A 9504-nucleotide genomic window follows, 5' to 3' on the forward strand; every position below is an offset into this window, starting at 1 on the left:
TCGGCCAAGGTCCTTTCTACATCTAACGCACTACCTATTCACCTTCACATCAGTCTTGCTCAACTTCTAAGCACTCTCTCCATTTACTAGTTTTGACCAAAATCAATTTTGCAACCATGATTGAATTTTTGGTCGATCCTTTTCACTTTAGGCTGCGTTTGGAAACGATGCAAATGGATAGGGCTGGCAATCTTGACCCTAATCCATTTGACCCACCCAATCCACCCACCTTGGAAACCACCCAATCAATTGGTGGATCAATATGGGTCGAGTAACACATTAGGGTCAGTACAAAGGGGTTAGGGTGGGTTGGATCGAGGGAACCCATAAGGGTCAAGATGGGTTGGGTCGCATGGGTCAAGATGGGTTGGGTCAAAGTCAACTATACTCGCCAAATCTCAAAAACTAGAAATTGTAGTGATTCAAACTCATGCCTCTTATATTGGCCACATCTCATTAAACTTCTAAACCACCATGCCAAATTTCATTTTGAGATTAAAAGTAAAATAAAATAGATTTTATTAACTTTTGTGTTCACACGCAATTTTATACAAAAGCAATTGTATGAAAAGGACTTACGAAAGCACTTTTATAAAAAAGTACTTTTACAAAAATACTTTTACACAAAAGCACTTTTATAAAAGTACTTTTTCGAAAACACTTTTATGAAAGCATAAAAGCACTTTTATAAAAGTACTTTTATGAAAGCACTTTTACAAAAGTACTTTTATTAAAGCACTTTTACAAAAGTACTTTTATTAAAGTATTTTTACAAAAACACTTTTATGAAAGCATAAAATCATTTTTAAAAAAGTACTTTTACAAAAGCACTTTTACTCAAAAGCACTTTAATAAAAGTACTTTTACAAAAGCATAAAAGCCCTTTTACTATGAAAGTACTTTTATTAAAGCGCTTTTATAAAAGTTTTGCATTATTTTGCATTTTCTGCAATTTTTTTGTTATTTTCTACATTTTCTGTATTTTTTGCATTTTTAGTATTTTTCTACATTTTCTAAAATTTTCTGGTATTTTTTGCATTTTTTACAAGTTTTTGGTCTTTTCTGCATAATTGTTTTTCTTTTTTTGGTGTTTTTCATGTATTTCCTACAATTTTCTAATATTTTTTTTCTACAAAAGTTTTGAATTTTCTGTAATTTTTTATTTTTTTGTATTTTTTCATATTTTTTGGTGTTTTTGTATTTTTCTATAATTTTTTTTGGTTTTTTTTGCATTTATCTACATTTTTTGCATTTTCAAGTATACGAGTTGACCCGACTCATTTTTGTCATGTGGTAGTCTTGAGGGAGATTATTCTCTCAAAATTTATTAGTTTGGGTATATGGGGCCGTCCTGACCCATTTTCATATTTATAAGTGAGGGTAGGTGGGTTAGTATGGGTGAGGGTGCTTAAAGGTCAATATGAATGGGTAAAGTGGGTCAATATGGGTGGGTTAGGGTTAAGGTGGGTTATGACCCTTTAACAAGGATTGATGATGGGTCATGGTGGGTCAGTGGGTCAATATGGGTGGGTTGGTATTCAACCCTTATCCAACCCAACCCAACCCACCCATTTGCCACCCTTACAGATGGAGTATAAATCCCGGTTCAAGGTAAATTTGTACTCTGGTTCACTTTTTCCTATGTTTGGCAACATTACATGTATACATTGACAAATGACAGACCAATGCATATTTACATTGATATTAAGATGTAAAAGTACATCAATAAAAAAGAAGTAAATTTGCATTCAAGTGGGCTTTTGATAAAAAAAGAGCATATGCTTTATTGAAATTCATGTTTGCATCCATTACAGCTAAAAGTCTGTTTGGTAAGAAGGTAAATTTGTCAGTGCAAAACTGACCCAACTTTGCAATTTATATGAACCGTTTTGCACTCTACATATTTGCATTCACACTTATTTGCATCGTTTCCAAACGCAGCATTAAAAGCCCAACTTTTCCCCACAGGACTTCTAAGAGTAGAATTGGGGTTGACTTCTCACAGAGCGTGCCTCACACCAATTTCACAGCAACATCCCACCCTGATTTGGGAACATCTCCCCATGAATAATAAGAGTTCAAATCAGCCCCCTACAAGATTTCCCCCTACAATGTCCCATAGCACATCCCCGCCGTGTATTGGGAACACCTCTTGATAATAATACCAAAAATAATGATGTCATCATCAAGCGATGTTCTCAATGCATGGCGGGGATGTGTTGTGGGACATTGTGGGGGGCTGATTTGATCTTGAATAATAAATACAAGTATGGGAGATGTTATCGATGTGCGGCCAAGACATGCTCTGAGACATATTCTGTGAGGAGCAGATCTAGACTTCTTAGAAGCACTTATCTACTACAAAAACAAATTTGGGTATTTCTTGACAAGGGAATGGTCAATGGTAACTAGTAGGGGAAAATTTGGGTTTTCAAAGAATTAAAAATATCATGTGATGTCACATGTAAGCAAAATGTGATGGCCAACTAAGATTATTTCACCACATATTTCTAAAATTAAAAAATTATCTTATGTTTATTGAAATTTCTAGGAAAAGAAAATAAGAATTTAAATATTCATGTCATAAATATAAAAAATTATATTAGATGTTTGTGGAACTTCACGTATTCTATGTTAGATATAGGGGTGCTCATAGTTTGGTTAACCGAACCGTGGGTCTATTTTTGAAACCGAACCGGTATTACTAGTTTCTAGAAACCAATAACCGAAACCGAACCAAAGCCGATCGGTTAACCAGTTGACCGATTCAGTTTGTCGGTGTTTTATATGTGTAATATATATTATAAAAATGTAATAAATATATAATAAAAAACTATAAATATATAAAATATTATATTTATGTAATATTTATTAATTTATATGTGCATTTTATATGGGAAGAGTTCCGTTGTTGCTAGTTCGATTTGTAGTGGTGGGTAGAAAGCAAGGGAGACAAAAAACGATGGGAAGAAGAAGAAGACGATCTTGAGCAAGAGATATCGATTGAAGATGATCCCGAGCAAGACATGGGGTTCTCATTGAACCGTTTTATTTTCAATGATTTACTGTTCTTGATTTTATCAACCAACTGGTCTCTGTTGTCGATGACAATGATGAAGGCAATCTCGAGCAAGAGATATTGACCGAAGATAAAGGGGATAACAACCGGTCATTGTCGTCTTTGCCGTCAACAACAACCACCCTCCCGTATTCTTACCATGGAGACTAGGAGCTCAACTTCATTGCGCCTTACTAGGCACCTTCTTGTCGCAAACTCTCAATCCATTTAAGGTTGAATGCAAGTGTTGGTTACAGGTCCCACAATCGCAATTGGGGTTTGACATTGGATTGAGACTGGAGCCCATGAGTGAGCGAAGGCAGGGAGGCTGATCAGACTAGGATTTCACAGCTAGGAGAGAGAAAGAGAGTAGGTTGAGATGTAAGGGCAAAAATGACTTTTCGTATATCTCCATTATGATTTAACGATGGCGATAATTCTTAGAAATAGTAGGGGTATTTTAAGACAATACTGAAATAGTAGCAGTAGAGTTAGTCAATTTCCTAAACCTTAGGGGTAGTTTAAGAAGTCTGTCCTTTAATTAATTGTTTATAATTAGTGAATGTTTTGCAAAATATAGAAACGATCTAAAATTTAAAAATATTACTGAAAGAAATTAAATTTAAAAATATAGGAAAATATTTCTCCTTTATATTGCTTAGTTGCAATATTAGATACTAGGATTAAAAAAAAAAACGGGTGTAAACACTTTACTTGAATCCATTGCTTTAAAAGGTTTAAGCCTTGAGGCATGAGGCTTACGCCTTGAAGGCGAGGCACAGAGATTTTACCTCACAACTTTGATGTGAGGCTTAAGCCTTTGTCAGAATGAGGCGTAAGCCTCAAGCCTCAAGCTTCAAGGTGCGAGGCGTAGCTTGAGGCGTAAAAATGCATAAGTCTTATGTATCAATGGTTATTTAGCAATTTAATGCAGAAAAACATTTTATGCATTTTTATAGTTCAAAATATATGGAAGAAGCACTTCAAGAATTATGAGCCAAATAAATAAAAAGAATAAAAATAAAAAACCAGTAGGGAAAATCAAGTTCTATTAGTTTCTCTTGGTGTTTTGGCCTTTTAGGCGAGTTCAATGCAAAAAGGGCCAATCAAGTTCTTAGGTTCTTTTGGACATATCAAGTGGGAATTTTTTCTAATTATTCTAAATATAGCATCCCAAGTTTGTTATTTTTCTCATTTATTTTCCTAATGGATTTATTTTCTTTTTATTGATTTTTTTTTTTGCATAGATCAATTTAACTTGTTTTCTTTCTTCTAAATTATTGAATGACCATAAATTTAATATCCAATTATATGGATGATTCTTCATATGTTTTTTTTCTTCTAAAATTGGTTATTTGAATTATTTAAGAAATTTGCATTTTGAAGCATGATATGTAAAATGTTTATAGTTTTTAGTTGGATAGTTATTATTTTATTTAATTCTTAAATGCTGATACTTGTTGCTTATAAACTTTTATTTTATGGATATTTGTACCTTCTATCATCTTTTTGAGCTATTACGCCTCAACTACGCCATTAGCCTTTTAAAACCTTGCTTGAATCTTATCATGTAAATATGTAAAGTGATATTGGTATAAAAAGGATAGAATTAATACTTTATTATTTGAAATGTATAATTTGTATGAATAAAAAACATTAGAAAATAAAAGAACTTGTATAGGCACACCATCTGAAAGTGGTGGTGGTAATGTAATAGATAAAGTTTGGTTATTAATAAACAAAGGTAGGCAACAATCAGTTGCCTCTTCATCAAGTCCATTTATTGAAATTCATTTTCATTTGCAATCTAATCTTATAGATAATAAGTTAAAAAAATTGATATTTTAGCTTGGTGGAAACAACATGAGAAAAATTATCTTGTTCTCTACATCATGGCAGGTGATCTACTAACCTCTATAGTGTCCATAATTCCATCAAAGTCATGTCTTAGTGTAGGTACCAAGGTATTGGATAATAAGAGAAGCCATATAAATAATGAAACTTTGGCAGTATGCATATGCTTGAAGGATTGGCGAGATGTATAGGACAGATATAAGATCGAGGAAGACATTACACACCAACTAATAATTCACCAAATGATAAAGATCAAGGAGATGGAGATGGAGATAGAACTTGAAGAAAATATTGAAGCCACTTTTTTGAATATTCAATAATTGTACAATATTTTTAACAATATTGTAATTTTTGATTGCCAATTTTATTTGGAAGTTATTTGTGATTTTTCCGATCCCACCTTACATTTTTATTTTCAAGTTTATTATTTTTTTTCAAGTTCCATTATAGTTTTTTTTTCAATTTAATTTTATTCTTTCATATATGATCAATTAATTGAATCAATTGTATACATTAAATTCAAATGTAATAAAATTTTTAGATTTTTCTTCACAATATGTTTTCTAATTTGTTAAGTAATTGTGTTTTTTTTTTGTTAATTTTTTGTCATATTTTTTGTAGCAAGAAAAAAAAGTAAAAAAAAAGGTAGGCACATGGGCAAGCGTAGCACGACATTGGCCGATTAGGGCTCAGGCCTCGGGCCGTGCTGAGCTTCCCTCTTGAAGGATTCATATTGAGCAAGAACGACCCACATTATAGCTCTCCCCAATAAAGTTTGAATTTTTTTGGTTAAGCCATTTATTGAGAAAACATTTTTCTTAGGTTGTGTGAGAGCCATTATTGGAGGAAACTTCATTTTGACGTTTCCCCCAATGATAAGCGTTTTTTACTATGAGACTAATGTGATTCATAATGGCACCTAGCTATCATAAAGCAACATAAAACATTTTGTCTTGATTTTCAAGGGAAAATTCATACAAAATGTTTATTTTTTTGATAAATGGCAACATAACTAAATAACCCTAAGGTGTCTGAATAGAATAGGGTTCAAAAACCATGTTTTGGTTTCCCATGGGAAGGGTAGAATATAGGGTTTCAAAGCAACAAATTATCAACTTGAGGACAAGGTATTTTTCAAAACAACACAGTTTTTGGGTTTGCTATTGCTGTTGCAGGGTGAAGAGAACAAAGGGTTTTGGTTTAGGAATGAAACCATTTCTTTTGTTCAAGAATATAAAAGGTTACTTTTGCAGGTTTTTGTAGTTATTATTGTTGCCGTCACATGAAGAGAAGAATAATTTTTTATTCATGATCTGAAGAAAGGATTTCAAATCATGAATAAATAGGGAAGAGATGCTTTTGTGTTATTTTTTAATGAAAGAAAGGATTAGTTAAAATATATTTTATTTCTGTTAAAATATTATTTATTTTAATAACATTGCTTCTTCATTCAAAGCAACACTACTTTCCTTTCACCTCAACTTTTTCTACGAATTTACCATAAAATAGACTTTTGACATGACTGCAATTATGGCTGCAATTGGCACCAATTTTATAGGTTGTGATAATTGTAGGAATTGGTTAGAGGTTGGTTCCCAATCAATAATCGGCCTTTTCAAATAAACATTGATTTCGGTTCAGTTTATTAAAACCAATTATCCACTCTTACCGAAGTGCTGGAACCATAGATGCATTAGATGATTCATCTGAAGAGTTGGTTCATTTTTATCTCTAGGTTCTCCCATTTTATTACTATAGAATTTGGATCAATCAAATGGACTATGCAATGGAATACATTTAATAATTTTACGGCTGGGAACAAAGATCATAGAAGCAAAGGTATACCAAGAATTGTCATGTCTATAACAAATATGGGCTTACCCTTTAATCTTATAAGAAGAAGACAATTTGTAGTGAAGCTCGCATTTGCTATGACAATTAATAAAAAGCCAAGGACAAACACTCCAATCCTTACACATGGTCGACTATACGTCACCATACTAGGGGTAGGTCGTCTTTGTCGTGGTTTTCCGTTGTTTTTTCCCACACTTCATCATTTTCATGAGCATATTGCGTGTCATCACATGCACCCCTAGAACTAGTCCTTAGCCCACACTAGTTTATTCCCACCCATTAGATGCCTACAACCTAAATTGATACTTTTATAGAACCAACAACATAGGCCCTTGAAACAACCAACCTTAAAACATTTACCTAGCCTAAATCCAATAGAATAAAACAAAAGGATACAACAAAAATTAAACAAAAGTTCAAATCTCTCTTAAACTAAAAAGAACCCTTTCAAGATCGTCATGCAACAAGCCTCTCATCAACCTCCTACTGAGCAAGAATTGTCGATTGTACTCTACCAAGAAAATTTGGCCAGGATGAAGGAAGACATGAAGAATATATGAACATCCCAACCAGAAAAATAATCAAATGCCCTCATCCTAACCCAAACCTTCCTGAAAAGGTTAAAAACCCAAAATACCCCAAGTATGACGGATCTCTAGTTGTCCCCTAGCTCATATCCCTCTTTATTGTATGGATGCGTTTCAGCCTAGATCTAATGAAATATTGTTAGCCCAACTTTCTTCTAAAAGCCTAAAACGAGCCACTTTGGATTGGTATACCCAACTCAACCTAGAAACTCAGAGGACATGGAGCAAATTGGTGAACATTTTATTAAAAGTTTTGATGATCTTGAACACCTTAGGAAGACATAGGACAAGCCATCCAAGACTTTCATCAATTGCAAAAGGCTGGTGCACACATCGAATGGGGAGTTAAGCACAAAAAAATCCCACTAGCATCTACAAATCCACTAGTTGAGATCAAATAACCTACTATAGTTTCCACCATACATCAACCTTCCTCTTTAACACATATACATCAAACTTTAACTGATCCCTTTAAAAGTAAAGTCAAGAGATGATTCACTTCCCTACCTCCGTAGCTAATCAAGAGTAGATATCTAACACCTTTGTTACTTAAACCAATTCCCAATCCCCTACCAAAGAGCTTCAAGTTGGGTGAGTATTGCTATTATCACCAAGGACCAGGGCACTCAACAAACAATTGCACAGTTCTCAAAATCAACATCCAAGATCTAATCAATACTAGAGAATATCCCTTAAAACATAACTAAAATATGTAATCAAATTTGTATCATTTTCAAGAACTACAAATGGTCTGATCCCTCACAAGGGGTACGTAGGTAGCCTGGGCATTGACACTTGGGTGTGACTCGGACAACCAAATAAAAATAATAAAACCTTAGGACTCTCAAATACACTTAAAACCCTAGGTTATTCATCCATGCACCCTCTAGGTACTAACCCTTATAGTCTAGGCATTGCTTGCATCATCTCTGTATTACATAATCATTCCATGCATGTGCATTTCATCTAAAGTCTAATGCTCCCAACAGGAAAGATGACTACACCTACCAGAGATCAATCCAAAATCCAACAATAAATTAAAGAACTTAAAAAAGGCAGTGAACCTGTTAACCTTTAAAGTTGATTGTCTAATCTCCCGCATAGGAGCAACACCACTAGTTTGAGTTTCGAATCCCACGCCATCGCCTCAACCATCTAAGAAAGAAGTGAAGAAGTTTAGCCTTTTACCTTGCCAACATTCCCAACTTTTGCCCATCTTAGTCGAAAAATGATACACTCATTTGTTGTTTTTTGAAACCTCCTATGGATCCAAAGAATTTCAACTAGAATGCTTACTGTGCCTACAATCAAGGACCAAGACATGAGACCAATGAATGCTGGCAATTAAAGTATGTTATCCAACATCTCGTCGATGATGGCCAATACAACCCTGGGCTAAAGCTTATGGACATGTTGCCACCTAAAGCACATTTGCATTTAACTTTGTTTTCTTTGCACTTTAAAGTTTAGTGTACTCAGTTTTTACTTAATGAAATATTGTTTTGTGTCTTTTATCAACCTATGTTTGTGTCCTAATGCTTACTCCTAACAAAACAATGAATTCAACTAGGCCTAATTTATTCTTCCAGTGTATACAGATTTGATGATCAAAAACTTGAAACAAGTCTCATCGATATGTTCTTGAGAAAAGTTAGTCATTGAGTGGAAATTCAAAAAAGGAAATGTTTGGCGAAGGGGACAACCCTGAATAGTACTAGCACTAAAGGAAATAAGGCATTAAATCAAATTTGCAATAGCTATTCCCAAATCATCATCTAGTCATCAAAACCACTATCAATTGTTGATCAATCAAAGAAAGGACTAGAGGCCATTTTCGGTCGATCATTTCCCTCAGTCCCTTATCATTCTTTCAGATGATAGTCAGTCCATTTGAGCCTTTCATCTAAACCTTTCTTTGGCAAAACCCACAAGTTTCCTAAGATGCTTGAATCAAAAGGGAAAATCAAAAGGCAAAAAAAAAAAAAGAAAAAAACATGAAAAAGAGCATAAAAAAGGGAAAAGTTCACTAAAGGGCCCTAGCATTATCAAAGAGTAATACTTCTTCCTTGAAGGATCAATTGGGGACAAGCTTAACATGTATTTCATTTTATAAGTCATACATACAATCAATAGACGAAAGGAGGCCATCTA

The sequence above is a fragment of the Nelumbo nucifera genome, chromosome 5 (assembly GCF_055504915.1).
Source record: "Nelumbo nucifera cultivar China Antique chromosome 5, China Antique-T2T, whole genome shotgun sequence".
NCBI classification, from domain to species: domain Eukaryota; kingdom Viridiplantae; phylum Streptophyta; class Magnoliopsida; order Proteales; family Nelumbonaceae; genus Nelumbo; species Nelumbo nucifera.